Below are 20,509 nucleotides of genomic sequence, written 5' to 3'. Positions count from 1 at the left end.
AGATACCCTCTTGTCAAACATCATTTGTATATAACTATCAAACCCATTTTTTTCATCTGTAAAAACTGAAGAGAAGAAATAATTTTATAAATCTGCCTTTTTTTGTCATTTATGACCAAGTCCTGTGTTCATCTGTTATACGGCTGTTATGATATATTATCTTTGATAATGTTTCTACTACTGATATCATTTTAACTTTTTTTGGATTTGTCCTACATGCTGTAGCAATGTGTTTCTCATATTCTGTTTCAGTCACTCTGATTGTTCCCTTGCATTTCTTGTATTCCTTGCAAATCTGGAATGCCGAAGGTGTCCCTTCTACTTAGCCTTTTTTTTTCATATATTTGTTTTTTTTTCACCCTAGAATTTAGTCACATATTTTTTTTTATTTTATGTTTGTTACACAATGCAATAAAATGACTAATGTGAGTTATCCCTAACTTGCACCTCTGTAATAAGCCCTGTGTTGTTTTACATAATTAGACCTAGGCATGTGCATTTCGTTTCGTTCCGAATCGAAATTCAGACACATTTTTCATTATTCGGATGCATACGAATTCCCGAATTGTAATATTAATGAATTTACCGAATCCGAACGAACGTTTTCGAATCGAAAACCCGCGGACGAAATTCGATGGAACATCGAAAATAACTTCTATTCAAATCTAATTCGAAAACAAATTCTATTCGAATCTAATTCGAAAACAAATTCTATTCGAATCGAATTCGAAAACAATTCAATTCGAAAACAAATTCGAATGAAAATTGAAAGCAAATTTGAATCAAAATCTAAAAAATATAAATCGATTTCTAAAAAAAGAATACAATAAAATAGAATATAAAATAATAAAACAATAGAATGAAAATCAAAGAATAGTAAAGAACAGAATGGAATTTAATAGAATGTAATCAAATACAATAGAAAATGACCTGGCTTCTTCTATCTATCTTCCATTTTCTGAAATTCGAAATTCATATAGAATGAACTCAAATTCGAATAGAAAAATATTAGAAGAGTAGAATAATATATATATATATATATATATATATATATATATATATATATATATATATATATATATATATATATATATTTTTTTTTTTTTTTTTTTTTTTTTCTGCTCTATTCTAATATTTTTCTATTCGAATTTGAGTTCATTCTATATGAATTTCAAATTTCAGAAGGTGGTTATATATATATATAAATGTAAATATATATATATAATTTAACACATGTAACAAATCTAACTTAACGAAATTAATTAAATAACGAATTAAAACGAAACAAAACTAATTTTTCCCTTTTGCACATGCCTAATTAGACCCCACTTATATATTGCTGGCAGCAAGAATCACAATTGCTAGGCATTGGAAGCAGTCAGTTATTCCCCTCGATTACGTTAAGAATAAACTCAATTGGATCATGGTTATTGATACAAGCTCACTCAAATACTTCATAACAGTTTCAAAAAGTTCGATAAGATATGGGATTGGTGGATTTGTTATATTTGGCTCCCCAATGAGCTCCAGGTTGACCCTCTTCTTCTTTTTCTTCCTCTTTCTTTTGCCCTGTTCTTTGGTATCTACATTTAAAGCACATTTGGTTGTCTTTGGGGCCTTATTATTGTGTGCCCAATGATATTCTCAGGGATTAGTGTCGGGTCTCCCTGCTGCTCCTTACCCATAATTTTCCTCCCACCCATTTCCCCCCCCCCCCATCTATTCCCCCATACCATGCCCTTGTTCCTGCCCTCCATAATACATATCTGTCTTCCTGGTTTCCGATAAAAAATAATTATTCTCTGTCACATTATTGCTCAGGACTACGTTTTTTGTTTGTTTTATTTCTTGATGATGATGGATAGTACATTTAACCTTTGGATGTTAACCTAAGATCATTCTTTGGCCTGTTATATTCCTTTTGCTTCTGATGTTGGATTTTACTTATCCTTACTGTTCATACCTTATTTACCTGTGTCTGGATATGATGGCAACCTGAGAATTGGCTTTTTTTCCAGTGTTATTTCTGTTGTTACCAGATCTTTTCAATAAAAATTTTGAAATATAATCCATCAGAGCATTTTTTTTCATTGAGGCTTCCACCATCAGTTTTTTTAATGAAGCTGTCCTGCAATACGTTTAAGAAATGGCAAGCCTTTGTTAACCACTTCCCACCCGGTTAATAGTAAATTGACGTCCGGGAAGTGGTTGTGTAATCCTGACAGGATGTCTATTGACGTCCAGCAGGATAACATGCCGGCACGCGGCATTCTGACACCCTGAGTCTCCGATCTCGGTAAAGAGCCTCCGGCGGAGGCTCTTTACCATGTGATCAGCCATTTCCAATCACGGCTGATCACGATGTAAACAGGAAGAGCCGTTGATCTGACAGAAGGGAGTAGAGGAGAGCCGATCGGCGGCTCTCCTGACAGGGGGGTTTGTGCTGATTGTTTATGCCCCCCCTTGGATGCCCACACTGGACCACCAGGAAAGCCACCAGGACCACCAGGGAAGGGGGCAACAATAAAAAAAATGAGAACAATAGATGCCAATCAGTGCCCATAAATGGGCACTGACTGGCAACATGGGCACTGACTGGCACAATATGGGATAAACAAGTGATGCCCAGCAATGCCATCAGTGCCACCCCTCAGTGTTCATCAGTGCCACCCCTCAGTGTCCATCCATGCCCAGTGCCCACCTATCAGTGCCCATCTGTGCCACCCATAATTACCCATCAGTGCCGCCTATGAGTGCCCATCAGTGCCGCCTATGAGTGCCCATCAGTGCCGCCTATGAGTGCCCATCAGTGCCGCCCATGAGTGCCCATCAGTGCTGCCTATGATTGCCCATCAGTGCCGCATACCAGCGCCGCCTATCAGTGCCCATCAGTGCCCCCTCATCGGTGCCCATCAATGCCGCCTCATCGGTGCCCATCAGTGCCGCCATATCAGTGTCCGTAATTGAAGAAGAAAACTTACTTATTTACCAAAAAAATTAACAGAAAAAAATAAAAACTTTATTTTTTTCAATATTTTCGGTCTTTTTTTAGTTGTTGCACAAAAAATAAAAATCGCAGAGGTGATCAAATACCACCAAAAGAAAGCTCTATTTGTGAGAACAAAATTATAAAAAAATTGTTTGGATACAGTGTAGCATGACTGCGCAATTGTCATTCAAAGTACGACAGCGCTGAAAGGCAGAAAGGTGCGTAAGTGCCTGGTATGGAAGTGGTTAAAGGGGTTGTAAAGGTAAAAAAAAAATCACATAAATAGCTTCCTTTACCTTAGTGCAGTCCTCCTTCATTTACCTCAACCTTCAAATTTGGTTTTAAATTTCCTTATTTCTTCTGAGAAATCCTCACTTCCTGTTCTTCTGTCTGTAACTCCACACAGTAATGCAAGGTTTTCTCCCTGGTGTGGAGTGTCGTGCTTGCCCCCTCAATTGAGGGGGGAGGGGGCGAGCAGGAGAGTTAGGACACCCACTAACACACAGCTCCTTTCTCTATCTGCAACGTAGAGAGTGTCCTCCCTCTGGCTCGCCCCCTCCCCCCTCAAGGGAGGGGGCGAGCACAACACTCCACACCAGGGAGAAAGTTTTTGCATTACTGTGTGTAGTTACAGACAGAAGAACAGGAAGTGAGGATTTCTCAGAAGAAATAAGGACATTTAAAAGCAAAATCGAAGGATGAGGTAAGTGAAGGAGGACTGCACTAAGGTAAAGGAAGCTATTTAGGGGGGGGGGGGGGAAATTACCTTTACAACCCCTTTAATTGTGCAGCTCCATTTGCCCAATCAATATCGGGATAATTAAAATCACCAACAATAATATCTCCCTGTTTCTCAGCCATTTCAGTCTGTAAAAGGAGCTGAGACTCTTTCTCATCCTTTATATTAGAGGGCTACACACACTCCTACAAGTAATTTACTATGGACTGCACGCTCATGAAGAGCCAGCCATCTTGACTCTAGACCATCACAGCTCTCGTTAGTGATATCATCTTTCAAACTCACTTTCAGATTGCTCTTCATATACATACGTCACATACCCCTCCTCCTCTTCTGCCAATTCTGTCCCTCTGAAATAGACTGCATCACTCGATATTAGAAGCCCAGTCTTGTGAGCTGTCCAACCAGGTTTCCAATACCCCCACAAAGTCAAAGTACTCCTCGAATAACAGAAATTCTAGTTCATTCATTCTGTTTCCCAGGCTTCTTATTGTCTTGAACATACATTTTTATAATGCATGATATTTTTCAGTGGCGGCTGGTGCTCAAAATTTTTGGGGGGCGCAAACGAAAAAAAAAAAAAAATTGCAGCCTCACTGTGCCCATCACATGCAGCCACTGTGCCATCAAACGCAGCCACTGTGCCATGCCACCAAATGCAGCCACTGTGCCATCAATTGTCACCACTGTGCCATGCCATCAAACACAGCAACTGTGCCATCAATTGTCACCACTGTGCCATGCCATCAAACGCAGCCACTGTGCCATCAATTGTCACCACTGTGCCATGCCATCAAACAGCAACTGTGCCATCAATTGTCACCACTGTGCCATGCCATCAAACGCAGCCACTGTGCCATCAATTGTCACCACTGTGCCATGCCATCAAACGCAGCCACTGTGCCATCAATTGTCACCACTGTGCCATGCCATCAAACACAGCAACTGTGCCATCAATTGTCACCACTGTGCCATGCCATCAAACACAGCAACTGTGCCATCAATTGTCACCACTGTGCCATGCCATCAAACAGCAACTGTGCCATCAATTGTCACCACTGTGCCATGCCATCAAACGCAGCCACTGTGCCATCAATTGTCACCACTGTGCCATGCCATCAAACGCAGCCACTGTGCCATCAATTGTCACCACTGTGCCATACCATCAAACGCAGTCACTGTGCCATCAATTGTCACCACTGTGCCATGCCATCAAACGCAGCCACTGTGCCCCTCAACTGTTGCCACTGTGCCAATTGTCACCACTGTGCCCTTTAATTGTCACCACTGTGCCCCATGATGCCACTGTGCCCATTGTCACCACTGTGCCCCATGATGCCACTGTGCCCATTGTCACCACTGTGCCCCATGATGCCACTGTGCCCATTGTCACTCACCACTGTGCCCCATGATGCCACTGTGCCAATTGTCACCTCTGTGCCCTTTGTCACCACTGTGCCCCATGATGCCACTGTGCCAATTGTCACCTCTGTGCCCTTTGTCACCACTGTGCCCCATGATGTCACTGTGCCCCTTTCCCTGTAAAAAGCACTTACCTGAGGATTCCATGTGCTCCCTCGATGTCTTCTGCCGCTGTGGTGAAGCTTCAGCCAATCAGGTTCATGATAACCAGAATCCGGGAACCTGATTGGCTGAAACGGCCGTTTGTCTTATACAATGAGCGCAGATTGCCTGACAGCTGAGAGCCGGAGAAAAGCCTATCAGAGCCGCTGGCTTTGATAGGCAGTTCCCCTCAGCCAACCAGCTGCCGCTATTCGGGTAACCGGTGTCCCGCATCCGGTTATCTGAATAGACCAGGCAGCGCTGGCAACCAACAATAACATACATTTGTGCATTTATGCACGAATGTGTGTTATTTGCGAGAGGGGGTGGCGCTGCAGCGCCCTCTATAGACGGCCTCCAGAACTGCGGCAAAAATGTCAAAATGACATTTTAGCCGAATAAAAGTTCTTAAAGGGCCCGTTTTTTTTTTATTTTTTTTTTGTGACTGTGGAAGGGGGGGCGGCGCCCGTGCGTCCCTATGGACGGGCCGCCACTGATATTTTTACTCATTTGTGAACTATAATTTGATTCTACTTAGGTCCTAGGTGATTCAATGTCTAGGCCGTCAAGTTTAAGGCCCACTTCCCCCACATTCCACCCCCTTCTAAATCATGTTCCCCAAGTGTATTTTTGCACTTATTGGCAGATATAACAAAACACTTTCAATGATAAAACTTAAAGTGGAGGTTCACCCACAATACACACATTAGCTTAACAAGATCTTTGGAGCAGATACTTATACATATGGCTGTTTATTTTTTTTCGTTTGGATGCATTTACCGTGAATCAGACGTTTTAATTGCGACTTCCGGGTATTTCTCCCGCGGGAGTGGGCGTATCTCTCCTATTCCCCGGTGCCCCAGTGTGTGCTGGGAGCTCAGTGTAATGATTGACAGGAGACAATGTGGAACGCCAACCATCGTAATCTCGCGCTATTTCAAGCCGGTCACGTGACGAGGGCGGATCTAATTTCACCATTTAAATAAGGGCATCTGAGCCGTCGCTAATGTTTGCATTGAAGCCACTCACAACAGGGCGTGTACTTCGAATGACGACACCTGTTGTGATGGCAACTTGGAAGTGTTGATGGTGCTGCTTGCCGTCAACACAGCTCACACAGCTCATGCGCGAGATACAGCGCTGAATGCTGGGAGACTAGCATTCACCGCTTCCCGGAAGTCTGTGCTTGTGGGCTTCACAATGCCCACAAGCAAAATGGAAAATACCAGGATCGTTTTTTATAAGTTTATATTTACAACGAAAAAAGACAGGGGATGGTTCTTATCGGCTATCAAGTGAGTACCAAGTTGGTGTCTGTAACCCCATTAAATGCACCTAAAATAAAATAAACGAGGTACCGCGGAACCTCCACTTTAAAGCGGAGCTCCACCCTCAATTTAACTTAATGTTAATATTACTAATGGTACAAATCAATGCTACATCCGATAGTTTTATATAAAAAAAATTACTGTACCATCTGCACTGGTATGTCTTCCGGTCTGCATCCCCTCGGGTTTCCGTCGGGTTTTCTCTGGCTTCCTGTCCCGCGCTGTGTCTTCTGGGAGCTTGTCTCTGAGCTCCCTAATTATCATAGTTGGCCCTGTGAAAGCAAACATCGCGTGACTTTGTTTAGCAGGAAGTGACGCGATGTAAACAAAGCAAGGAGGGCGGGCGTTTTGAACACTCTCCAATCTGCAGATACACCGGAACAAGGAAGTGCCGAGCTGTGGGCTTATGCCCACAGTTAAAATGGAGCAGGAACCGGATGGAGGAATATAAGTTTTTATTTGCCACTGTATAGCAGCGGAGCGGCCGGGGGAGACAGGACACGTGAGTAGCGCTAATTAGGGTCATTTAACTTTTAAAGAGCCATTAAATAAAAAACTTTTTTGGCGTGGGAGATCCGCTTTAACAGACCAAAAGGAAGCAAGAAAGAGAAGTTTATTATTAGGTGTTACATACCCTTTACGTTGTTAAAGGTTCAGCACTGTGTACATAGTATCTGAATATTAATACTATAAATGTTAGTAGTATTTTACAGTAAAATGATATTTCCTATTCAGAAATTATACAGTCACACGTGAAAAGTTTAATGGGCCCATGGCACTCACAGCAGCAGTGTCTTGTTATTCCCAAGCTGTGGTTGAGTGAAGACGTGTAGGAGGAGGACTCAGAAGATAATCTCACAGCTGCAGTAGGGCCATAGGACCTTGCATGTAACACAGGGTGATGAAATCCTTTAATCCCATACTCATACCCCCTTCCTCTCCTCCTCTCTTAGTCCACAGACTTTTCTTGGCACTTGATATAAAGCGTGAGATCCTTGAACGCACGACTGGGCCTTATCTCAAAGGCGGAAGGGATGGCGGACTGTCAGAAAACCCTGGACTGTCCAGCCCTCCTCCACATACAGAAACTTTGAACACTACTTTTTGATCGGATCAAAAAATACCATTTCACACAAAGTAACTATAATCATATTTTTGTTCCGGCGTATCTTTAGAATATATTGTATCCGCTAATGCATATAATTAGATGTGAGAGGTTGGTGATTTATAAATAGACTATGGTAATTCTAATGATAATAAATATTAGAGGCAATCAAACTCCCTGGGGTTTTCCTTTGCCAAACTATTTGCAGTGTTGAGCCAATAAGTCATTTTTCTTTTCTCTTATTTATATATGCCAAGTTATTTCTTATTTACTTACATTTCTGGTTTCAGATGAACCTTTAATAGAGATTCCAAAGGCTAAGAAGTTTCAGAATGGTTTTTTTTCTAAAGTGAAATTGAAGCTTTAAAATAATTGCAAGCAAGTAAGAGCCGGTTCACACCGGGGCGACCTGGGATCCGACTTCAAGTCGCCCCAAGTTGCCCCAAGTCGCGCGGTTGAGAAAATTAATGGATGTGAATGGGAGCCATCTTAATACACACTACTGAATTCGCTCCGACCTCAGAAAAGGTTCCTGTACTACTTCAATCCGACTTCTAGGCAACTTGTAGGCAACTTGTACCCATTGATTTCAATTGAAAGTCGCCTCAGAAGTCGGATCACTTTCTTAAAGTGGGGGTTCACCCGAAATAATTTTTTTTAACATTAGATTGAGGCTAATTGTTGGAAGCACAATCGGGTGGTTTTTTTTTAAATCAATGCAGTACATACCGTTTTAGAGATAGATGTTCTCCGCGGCTTCCGGGTATGGGCTGCGGGACTGGGCGTTCCTATTTGATTGACAGCCTTCCGACCGTCGCATACAGCGCATCACGAGTTGCCGAAAGTAGCCGAAAGTCGGTGCGCAGGCGCCGTATAGAGCCGCATCGACGTTCGGCTTCTTTTGGCAACTCGTGACGCGCTGTATGCGACGGTCGGAAGGCTGTCAATCAAATAGGAACGCCCAGTCCCGCAGACCATACCCGGAAGCCGCGGAGAACATCTATCTCTAAAACGGTATGTACTGCATCGATTTAAAAAAAAAACACCCGATTGTGCCTCCCACAATTAGCCTCAATCTAATGTTAAAAAAAATTTGGGGTGAACCCCCGCTTTAACTGAAGTAACAATACAGGAAAATAACACAAATTTCTCAGGCAAACCCCTCCCCCCCTCCCTCCCACAGAGCTGATTGTTGTTTGATTGGCCACTGGAAAGCCTCCTGTTCTTGAGGCGGCTTGAAGTTGCCTTGTAAGTTGCCTGATGATTCATACTCAAGTCGTGTGCAAGTTGCCTCCCAAAGTCATGCTAGAAGTCGTGTTGCCCCTGTGTGCATGGGCTCTAAGTATTTATTGCAGAATAGACCCTGTGGGGTTTATTTACTAAAGACAAATAGACTTGTTGCACTCTGCAAGAGCAGTTGCTCCAGAGCTTAGTGAATGAGCAGAAGCTCTGCTGGCTTCCATCATCCAATCATGTGCAAGCAAAAATGCATTTTTTTTTTAAAATGTTCTTATTTGTGATTGGGTATTCTTTGTAAAGTGAAACTTTACCTTATTTACTAAGCTCTGAAGCAACTGCGCTTTGCCTTTAACAAATGAACCCCAATTAGTCTCTTCTGCAATAAAAGCACTTTCCCAGCCCGCTAGCATTTTTTTTGCTTGATTTTTGTTTGAAGCAAAACAATGCTGCTGCCTTGGCTCCAAAGAGCCTGTCCAAACACTGGGGGAATTTACAAAAAGTGTCATAGACACACTTTAGAATTCCCGAAAAATCGAAGTTGAAGAAAGAATAGACTTTTAAGGCATAATTAAAGTGTTTTAACATAAATTTGTATGTTGTAAAGACATATATTTTAACATATGACAGATACAGGGCTTTTTTTCTCAGAGAATAGGTGTAGGTGCTCCCCCCTTGTGAGCACCGTGCCTTGGTTCTAGCCCCCTACCAACTTCCCTACCAACTTCCCAGTACCAGCCCTTTTAGAGAGTACAATACCAACTATCATTTTGTGGTGCTAAATACATTTTATGGGATTTGTTAATGATAACAAGAAAAGCAGTAAAATAGATCCCCCGCAGCCAGGAACAATAGACCTCACCCCAGCAACAATAGATCCCCCCAGCAAAATTTGATTCCCCAGCAACATTAGATCCCCCAGCAACAATAGACCCCACCTTAGCAACAATAGATCCCCCCAGCAATAATAGATGTGCCCCAGCAACAATAGACCCCCCAGCAGTAATAGATACCCCCAGCAACACTAGATCCACCCCAGCAACAACAGATCCCCTACACAACCTTATATCCCCCCAGCAACAATCTACCACCCATTACAAAATACCACCCCAGCAACAATAGATCCATCCCTGCAACAGTAGACTCCCAGCACCATCAACAGATTTCCCAGAAGCCAGGAACAATAGACCCCCTCCCTCAATGATTGACCCCCCAGCAACAAAAGACCCTCTCAGCAACAAAAGAGCACCACACAAAAATGGATTCTTGCCAGCATCAATAGACCCTCCAGCATAACCCAGTACCCCTTACCATTACATACATTCAGTCTGAAGGTGCCGGAACTGCGTTCCCCCGCTTTCCCGCTGAAGAAAAGCCCTGGACAGATATAAGAACACATAGGCCCGGATTCAGAAAGAATGGCGTAACTTTCGGCGGGCGTAGCGCATCTCATATACGCTACGCCACCATAACTTAGAGAGGCGAGTACCGTATTCAGAAAGAACTTGCGCCCTAAGTTACGGCGGCGTAGCGTAAATGGTCCGGCGTAAGCCCGCCTAATTCAAATTATCAAGGCAGTGGGTAAATTTTGACGGTCGTTCCGACGTCCAAACCTTAAAATGGCTTTATGAGGGGTAAAGTTACGCCGGTCGTACGCCTTACGTAAACAGCGCATATTAATACGCCTGCGCAAGTACGTTCGTGAATCGGACGGCTGAAGCCATGTTTTTGGACGTATCTCGCTTTGTGAATCGGCGCAAAGATGCAATGGCCCACATTTAAAATTACGGCGGCGTATCTGGAAATACTCCAACCTAAATGCTTTCTGAATCTGGCCCATATACCATAAATTGTTAGCTAAAAAAAATTACACTGGCCACCTAGTGGTCCAGTTAATCCTCAACAGATACATAGTTAAAGCAGACCTTCAGTAATTTTTTCAACTTTCCATCTATTAAATCTTTTGCCCCTGTTGATTTAACTTTGGTTAGTAAAACTTTTTTTTCTGCCAGTAAATACCTTATACAGCCCATTTCCTGTTGTCTGGCAAAAAAAAAACCTAGGCTTATGACATAATGCATAGCTCTCTCTCACCCTCCTGAGAGTTTCCCAGGAAGGGAAGGGGATGAGTCATAAGAGGGCCAATGAGAGCTGCAGAGATGGAGATGTGCCTCTGTGTGTCTGTGTAAATCCAGGAAGTGAACAGGCAGCAGCTTCAGCTTCCCACAGTTAAAATGGTTGCAGCCAGACTCAGTGGAGGGAGATTTCTGCAGGATATTTGGCAAGTACAGAATCACAGTATATATCAAATAATATGCAAAGTGGTTGGCGGAAAGCTTCAGAATGGCAAAGAAGTTTTTATTACAAATTATGTGGGCAGACTTCAGTTCCTCTTTAAGCTAAATAGGATCAAAACATCCCTGAGGCTGGTAACCAAATATGATTATTCAATGACTAACCTGAACAGGTACTATCCTGGGGAGAATTTTAAAGGGGGTCAGTGTAGCCAACTCAATGTATTTTAATATCTGTTCAATATTGGTTCTGTAAACTCGACTAGTTTTGTGCACTCATGCACTTCTTCAGGAGCTAATCATATCTGATGAATAAAAATACAGAAAAAAATAATGATATATGATCATGATAGTATACATCTAAAGGTAGATGCAAAAATATTGTACATCAAAATAAGCAAATGTGTAAGGAGATATTCAATGCATTTACTTACAGAAATTGTAATAGTAACACTTAATGCCAATAAAACAGAGCAACTGGACAGGTGCGGAGAGATCAAAGAGCCGTGCAGGTATTAAAGCGGGGTTTCACCCTAAAAAAAAATTCTAACATTACATTAAAGCGGGAGTTCACCCGAAAAAAATTTAACATTAGATTGGGCCTAATTACGGTTAATTTGGTTAAAATCAATGCAGTACTTACCTTTTTTGAGATAGATGTTCTCCCGCCGCTTCCGGGTATGGTCTTCGGGACTGGGCGTTCCTATTTGATTGACAGCCTTCCGACGGTCGCATACAGCGCGTCACAAGTTGCCAAACATCGGTGCGGCGCTTGCGCACCAACATTCGGCTACTTTCGGAAAATGGTGACGCGCTGTATGCGACGGTCGGAAGGCTGTCAATCAAGTAGGAACGCCCAGTCCCGCAGCCCATACCCGGAAGCGGCAGGAGAACATCTATCTCAAAAAAGGTAAGTACTGCATTGATTTAAACCAAAACACCCGATTCTGCTTCCCGTAATTAGGCCCAATCTAAGGTTAAAAATTGAGTTTTTGGGTGAACCTCCACTTTAAGCTCCATTCCGACATTGACTGTACGCTGATCTTTTTTTTTTTTTTGCCGTACATACCGTTATATCTTTATTTCCCTGAAGCCTAACAAAAATGTAAGGATGTAAAAAATGGGAACACAAAGGGGGTTATTTACGAAAGGCAAATCCACTTTGCACTACAAGTGCAAACTACAAGTACAAATGCACTTGAAATTGCACTGAAAGTGCAATTGGAAGTGCAGTTGCTGTAAATCTGAGGGGGACATGCAAGGAAAATAAAAAACATTTTAGCTTGCACATGATTGGATAATAAAAACAGCAGAGCTTCCCCTCATTTCAGATCTACCCCTCAGATTTACAGCGACTGCACTTCCAAGTGCACTTTCAGTGCAATTTCAAGTGCACTTTGCACTTGTAGTGCAAAGTGGGTTTGCCTTTCGTAAAAAAATCTCCATTGAGTTTTTTTCAAAATTGTTGCTCTTTTTTTGTTTATAGTGCAAAAAATAAAAACGGCAGAGGTAATCAAATACTACCAAAAGAAAGCTCTATTTGTGGGAAAAAAAGGATGTCAATTTTTTTTGGTACAACACTGCACGACCGTGCAATTGTCATTTAAAGCTGTATCACAAAAAATATCCCAGTCATTGAGCAGCCAAATCTTTGGGAGCTGAAGTGGTTAATACTCTCACACCAAAAGGAAAAGTTGTTTCCGCCCGGTCTCGAACCGGGGACCTTTCGCGTGTTAGGCGAACGTGATAACCACTACACTACGGAAACTTCTGGTTAGGGACTGGAGGTAAAATAAAGGAAGTGTAACACTACAATAAACATCAATACTTTAAAGTAACATAAAATAATATCCTTATTCTCAAAAATAATTCATACACATCCACTACTTAATGGCCCTGTAATCTATTTTTTATTTAACCACTTGACCTCTAGAAGATTTACCCCCTTCATGACCAGGCTATTTTTTTTTTTTGCGATATGGCACTGTGTTACTTTCACTGACAATTGTGCGGTTGTGCGACACTTTACCCAAATACAAATTATGTATTTTTTTTCCCACAAAAAAATATTTTTGGAGGAATTTCATCACTTTTTTTTGTGCTATAAACAAAAAAAGTGGACAATTTAAAAAAATATATATGTTTTACTTTCTGTTATAAAACATTTCCAATAAAAAAAAAAAAATGAAAAATTCAAATTTCTTCAAAAATGTATGCCAATATGTATTCGGCTACATATTTTTGATGCAAAAATCACAATAAGTGTATATTGATTGGTTGGCAAACTATAAGATAATTTAATTGATTTATTGATTTACTAGTAATGTTCAGCGACTTATAGTGAGACTGCGATATTGCGGTGGACATTCTGACACTAATTGACACTTTTTGGGGACCAGTGATACGAATACAGTGATCAGTGCTAAAAAATTAGTACGGTCACTTCACTAATCACACAGGATGGAAAGGGGTTAACATCAAGGGCGATTAAAGGGTTAGCTGTGTTCCTAGCCAGTGTTTTTCTAAACAGTGTGTGGTGCTTTTACTAGGGGAAGACATTGATCATTGTCCCTGCTTTGCAGCGATACAGGATCCATGCCTTGACTCCAGTCGGTAATTTGGGGGGGCGGCAAACCAACATCACCTTCTCCCCTCCCCCCCCCCCCTGTCGGCAGGAGATGAGGCCAGAAGACAAGACCGTTTACCCCCGCCCCCGAGAGGGACATGAATGCAGGAAACGGATGGCTTCCTTACCTTAGGAGGCAGATGTCCTGCCCGGGATGACTCTGATCTCCCCTCCTCCTCCCTCCCTGTTTGAGCCGAGAAGTGCTGGATGGCTGAGCCACTGCAGGTGATTCATCATGGCAGCTGGTGGGTCGGTCGGTCTTCCCCTGCATCTCCTCCAGCCATTCATCTCCTCAGGCCGTGCGTCTCCTATCTCCTCCTTCCCTTGGCCAATAAGAATGCTTCTCCTTTGCGGATCATGATTGGCTGGGAGGAGAATCAGTGTTACAATAGTGAATATTTATTCGCTATTGTCACACAACTGGGTTAGCTCGGGGGGAAGAGCACCCGTTTGTGAAGCCTATTAGAGCCTCTGGCTAATAACGTGCTTCAAAGAAAACACCCCCTCCATTGGAATCCATGCATCTGGTGCCCTGTATGAAGAATAGGGGGCTGGACACATGGATAGGGGGGGCGGCATCTGTGCGCCCCTAATGGATGGGCCACCACTGATCTTATAGGAGAACCTCAGAATGCTGCAGGTCTCTCTGCCTGTTTGCCCTCTCATCATTTTAATTTTTAGTAAAAAAAAACGTTGTCTATACAGGTTGGTTTAAAATGATTATTATTATGCCCCCCCACCCGCCCAGCAACACATACTTCTTTTTTTCGATCCCCTGTCACATTGGGTGAAGAAATGACCTGGATCTTCTGGGTATAGGGTAGCTTGGTATAATGGGGACAGGTAAATGTTTAGCTTGAGGAGGGTTCTGGGGGACTTTTAAAGGATAACAGTACACTAAAAGTACATTTATCCTTTGTTTTCATGTGTGCGTTTTTTTCTCCTGTTCTGTTCCCACCTGCTAATTACTTTCATAAATTTGCGGCATTTCCTTTTCTCAGGCTTCATATTTAAATATCGCCTTTCATCTGACTTAATTTTTGTTTGACTTGCGATGTAACCCTTTTTCATAATATTAATCCATAGCCTCAAAATGTAATTAAACTCTCCTCATACATGTTTAATGTCTTCCATTTCCCGCTCACTATATTCCAGCTGTAATAAAAGACAATTTTGAGACTGGCCCCATGGGAATCATTCATTCCTTACGGCAATAGCCCCTGGCATTTCGGTACAATACACCTAGTGCACAGGATATTGGGTTTACTTCTAGTCCTGTAATTTGGAAATGTAGCACGTTAAAATCTTTTGAATGTGGAAAAGAAAAAAATATATATTGTGTTTATTTAAAGCAGGGCTTTTTTTCAGGGGGAACTTGGTGGAACTCAGTTCCACCACCTTTCGCTCAGACCCTTTGGTGCCTGCTCATCACAATCACATGTAAACACAGAAGTCTGGTTTATGTGTTTACAAGTGACAGCTCTGCACTCTGTATGTAACCCCCCTGAACTCTGCACTCTGTATGTAATGCAATCCTGGTATTTAATGCCCCTTTAAGACCCTTCTACTGTTTGTGAAATCTGAACGGGGTCGTGGTTGAGTTCCTGCACCTATTTTCTGAGAAGAAAAGCTCTGATTTAAAGTGTATGCATTTGGGAGCATGTGGTAGTGCTTGAAAGCCAGTCTGTTATACTGATATATACCAAAACTAGTGGTTGAATAGTAGCCATGTGCAAGGCCCATGTATTGGATCTTGACTGTTCAACTTCTGGAAGACCAACAATAGAAAACCTAGGCCCAGATTCACGTAGATGGGCGCAAAATTGTGCGGGCGTAACGTATCTCATTTACGTTACGCTGCCGCAAGTTTTTCAGGCAAGTGCTTTATTCACAAAGCACTTGCCTGTAAAGTTGCGGCGACGTAGCGTAAATCACCCGGCGGAATTCAAATTTGGCGGGTAGGGGGCGTGTATCATTTAAATGATGCGCGTCCCCACGCCAAACGAACTGCGCATGCGCCGTCCGTCAAATCTCCCAGTGTGCATTGCTCTAAATGTAATTACGTCCAGCCCTATTCACGGACGAGTTACGCAAACGACGTAACTTTTTAAAATTTCAACGCGGGAACGACGGCCATACTTAACATTGGCTGCGCCTCATATAGCAGGGGCAACTATACGCCGGGAAAAGCCTAACGTAAATGTCGTAACTTTACTGCGTCGGCCGCGCGTACATTCGGAAATTCGCGTATGTAGCAAATTTGCATACTCGACGCGAAAATCGACGAAAGCGCCACCTAGCAGGCAAAAAAAAAATTGCAGTTAAGATCCGACGACGTAAGAGACTTAAAACTAGTAGTATCAATAAACGTGAACAGGTGTTCAAACTGATAAAAACAGCGCTAATATGTGGATAATCATCCAAATAAATAAATAAAGTGGTGAAAACCTGAAAGATACTGATGGTGTGAAGGGTGATCTATAGCTGGTATAAGTGCACCTGGCACCAGATATTGCACCAATAATGTGGATGAGTCCCAATCAATCAATGGGATGTGTGCTTACCACAAAAAAAGCAAACCTTCAGATCAAACTGGTACTGTAAGGGTTAACACTCGAGCAGGGTCATATGTGGAGACAAAAAAATAGCATAATCATGGTACAATATCGTCTACACAACAGCCCATTTGCCAGGTTTAAATGACAAGTCCCCAGTGTGTGCCCGTACAGTGACTGTGAATGATAAAAGCCAATACAAACGAGTTCACCGCTTCTCACTGGCGTCCTCCCGTCCACAGGGGCCGCGCTGGTGCTGCGGATGCGATGGTAAGCTGTGTCCTGGATACGATTGGATGGCCGTGGAACGCACGTAGACTTCCTGTGTAGCGCTGTGTAGCCACGCTCTGACGCGTTTCGTCACTTCCGACTTCAACTGAGGGCGTGGCTACGTGGCGCCGTCAATATCCCTTTATACCCATGTAGCTGTCGGCTATTGGATGAGTCATCCCTGCCTGTTGGATCTGATTGGTGCTACTTGATCCGGATGTCAGGGAGGACATCAGCCGAGCTACTAATGGGTTCAAAAGAGTATATATCGAGGGAGTCTAAAATTATAAACTTTAATATGATCAATGTAATCAAGTATAACCGTATAGGGTAAAAAAGGATCGATAAACTCAGTATTAAAAAACGTACCATTCACTATTTTGGTTTTAATAAAGCAATATAGAAAAAATAGTACTATGGGTTATTTCTTTTTTTCTAAAAACGAGCAAAATTGAAAACAGTCAGCAAAGAAACTGACACAGAGCGAGTACTGGGTAATAAAAACAAATTGCTAAATGGTTAATCAATCAATTCAATGTAAAACTGGGGTTGTTAATTCCTATATTATGGAACAACGAGGCAAGACACATAGGGTTGGCGATATCCAATCACTGAAAGTGGGCGTGTCTACCAGCCCAAATTTTACATCACGGGAATAGCATTGGTAGATAGCATAGAGCCCACCAGCGATATCTTCACAGGTGGACAGTACCTGCAAATGCTAGCGCAAGCAGGTCATAGGGCAACAAATCAGCGCTTATAGTAACATTTGATGACACACGGGAATGTGCATCAAGGATTGGAAACATACTTAAGTGTACATCTACCATCTTAAATTGCTGTTCCCAGATTAATCATATTTATAAGAACAGCGATTATTTTTTCCTCATATATTCAAGAACATAGATTTTCAGAGAGGATAGCTTCAAATGTATATTCAAGATGATTACATAATGACCCAGTTAGTCTTATCAGGCGTGTATGGGTCATATATTTGTGTATAAGAATAAAGAGACATGTACACATGTATGTCTCTGTAGATGAGAACTTAGAGAGGATGAATATAAATAAATCGATAAATATGTATATAGGTATGGACCTATAGTCCACATAAATATATAAGAAAAATATATGTATATAAAAAAGCATACATATAAAAATCTATAAAAAATATATGTATATATATATATGTATACACGTATAAGAGAAGGGGTGGCGAGGAGATGGTGGAACATAAGTAATATTAGAAATATTAAAAATATTAAAAATATTTAAAATATTAATAAAAAAATAAAAAAATTAAAAAATTACTACAAGGCCACTCAAATAAATAAAATAAAATACATATAAAATATGTATAAAACTTCCTTGCATAAAAAATATATATATGTCTAGATAAAAGGATAAAAAAAATCACTATATATTTTTTATTTTTTATATATAACTCTGCGCAAGGGGGAGTGGATGTGAGAGGGAGGAGGCTTATGTGGTCGTCCATAAACCATGCATCATATAGAAGATAGTGTCAAAGAATAGGGAAAAAAGAGGAGCCAATATCAATGATCACTAATGAAGCAGTTAATGTCCAATTCTATGTTTAACCCATTGGGAGCCAGAGTCCCTGCTGAATAAATCCATTCCGTCTCACGTTTGGATAACTCCCTGACTTGATTACAGCCCCTCCAGGGTGGTTCGAGGTGATCTACACCCCAAAATTTCAAGCCGGTAGGGTTCTGATTGTGGTGTAACTTAAAATGGAGTGAGACATTGTGATCTTTATATAATATTTTGATATTGGCAATATGTTCTGCTAAACAGATTTTTAGCTTTCTTTTTGTCCTTCCAATATACATCAGGTGACAGGGACACTCGAGCATGTAGACGACATAGGTAGTATTACATGTGATAAAAGATTTTATTGGAAACTGGATATTATTAGACGTGGAGGTAAATGTATCAATATGGTTCTTTGGTCTGGCAGCTTCTCTGCATGGGAGGCATTTTTTGCAAGGAAAAAAGCCGTCTTTGTCCCAAAAAGTTGGGGGTTTTTTTGGAGGGTCAAGGATCTTTTTTACTATTTTATCTCCAAAGCTTACAGCTTTCCTGTATATGAAACCAGGTTTGCTTGGTAGTACTGTGTTTAGTGTTTTGTCGAGAAACAGAATGTGCCAGTGATTTTTAAAAATAAGCTCAACTTCTTTATATTGACTATGGAATCCCGAAATAAAACTCCATTCGTGTACATTCTTCTTGTTTTGTGGTTGTCTTATGGTGAGGTAAGAGTCCCGTGGTAAGAGTACTATCCCTTCAATGACTTTGTCCAGGTCTCTGTTCGTGTATCCTTTTTCTAGGAACTTCCCTTTAAGTACGAGGGCCTGTGAATTAAAGTCTATGTCATTGCTACAATTGCGTCTAACTCGCATTAGTTGTCCCTTTGGGATGTGGGACGTAAGAGACTTACTTACACCTGTCGGATCTAATGGATATCTATGCGTGACTGATTCTACGAATCAGTCGCATAGATACGACGGGCCAGATTAGGACTTACGATGGCGTACATGGCGCTGCGCCGTCGTAAGTCCTTTGAGAATCTGGGCCCAAGTGCACACCAAAAAGCAAAGCCTCGCCTGGGAACCCCATCTAGGTGCTGGTTCCTCAAAGTGACATTGGTAGTGTTGGGTGAGAGGAACAAATAGTCATAAAACTCTATTGCTGATTTTCAATTCTTATTAGTAATTCCATAAAAATACATCCAATGCATTTTGGGGGCTTGAGGCAACCTATCTTCAGGGTTCTGGGCATTGATGGATATGGTGAATTATATAATAATTGGAGAAGGAACCAGGGTTGCTTGAGTTTTGCCAAAGATCCAGCACCAGTTAAGCAGCAGAATTTATTTTTCTATCAATCGCCAAATTATAGTGTCCAACCAATTTTTATTATTTTTTGTTGGAAAGAGAAGGAACAGATTACAGACTATACCAGATTTTTACTGCTCTCCAAGGCTTCATGAGCGAGCTTTCATCTCAATTTTTTTCATGGTGACCAGACAGGAAGTGAGATAAGATCTGCAATGAAGTCACAGCCTGCAACAAAAAGCTTATAAGAATTCAACCCTTCTCCTACGCCCTACAAAAAAAAGTATTTCTGTCTACGAAGGACCAAGACCTAAAGCAGAGCCAAGAAGAGGGATTTTAGACTAAGCACCAAGAATAGAGTTGACATCTTCTCCTCAGCTTCTTCAGGCTGCAGGTCTTTGGCTATCTTGATTGGCCAGGGTGGGATGACGTCGGAATGTAAACAGAGCTTCTCATGCTCAGCTCAGTGTACAGTGTAAATGCTGTGTACAGACGATCGGACATTCCGACAACAAAACCGTGGATTTTTTTCCGACGGATGCTGGCTCAAACTTGTCTTGCATACACACGGTTGCACAAATGTTGTCGGAAATTCCAAAAGCCAAGAACGCGGTCACGTACAACACGTACAACGGCACTATTAAAGGGAAGTTTAATACCAGTGGTGTTAGTAGAAGATTCGTGAGAGACGATTCGCTATTTTCAGCCTCATGCTTTTCAGTCCGTTAGAGAATGACGAATGTTCTATCTTCATTACGAACGCTAATTTTACCAGACCGAGTGCTTCCGTCTCGTTTTTGATTCAGAGCATGCGTAGAATTTTGTGTGTTGGAATTGGCTACACACGATCGGAATTTACGATAACAGATTTTGTTGTCGGAATATTTGAGAAGCAGCTCTCAAATTTTTGTTGTCGGAAATAACGACAGAAAATGTCCAATGAAGC

The 20,509-nt window shown here is 41.7% G+C and overlaps 1 protein-coding gene and 1 non-coding gene across 4 annotated transcripts in view; one reads left to right on the top strand and one right to left on the bottom strand.

The window, feature by feature from the left end:
• LOC120933257 (LIM homeobox transcription factor 1-alpha-like) overlaps positions 1 to 20,509 on the top strand; it is an 81,672-nt gene that overhangs the window by 25,646 nt on the left and 35,517 nt on the right. The gene's annotated exons all lie outside the window — the stretch shown is intronic.
• On the bottom strand, positions 12,950 to 13,022 carry TRNAV-AAC. The gene has a single exon. It is a non-coding gene; the product is annotated as a tRNA-Val (tRNA).

The sequence above is a fragment of the Rana temporaria genome, chromosome 3, assembly GCF_905171775.1.
Source record: "Rana temporaria chromosome 3, aRanTem1.1, whole genome shotgun sequence".
NCBI lineage: Eukaryota > Metazoa > Chordata > Amphibia > Anura > Ranidae > Rana > Rana temporaria.
This window is presented reverse-complemented; position numbering and strand designations above follow the sequence as displayed.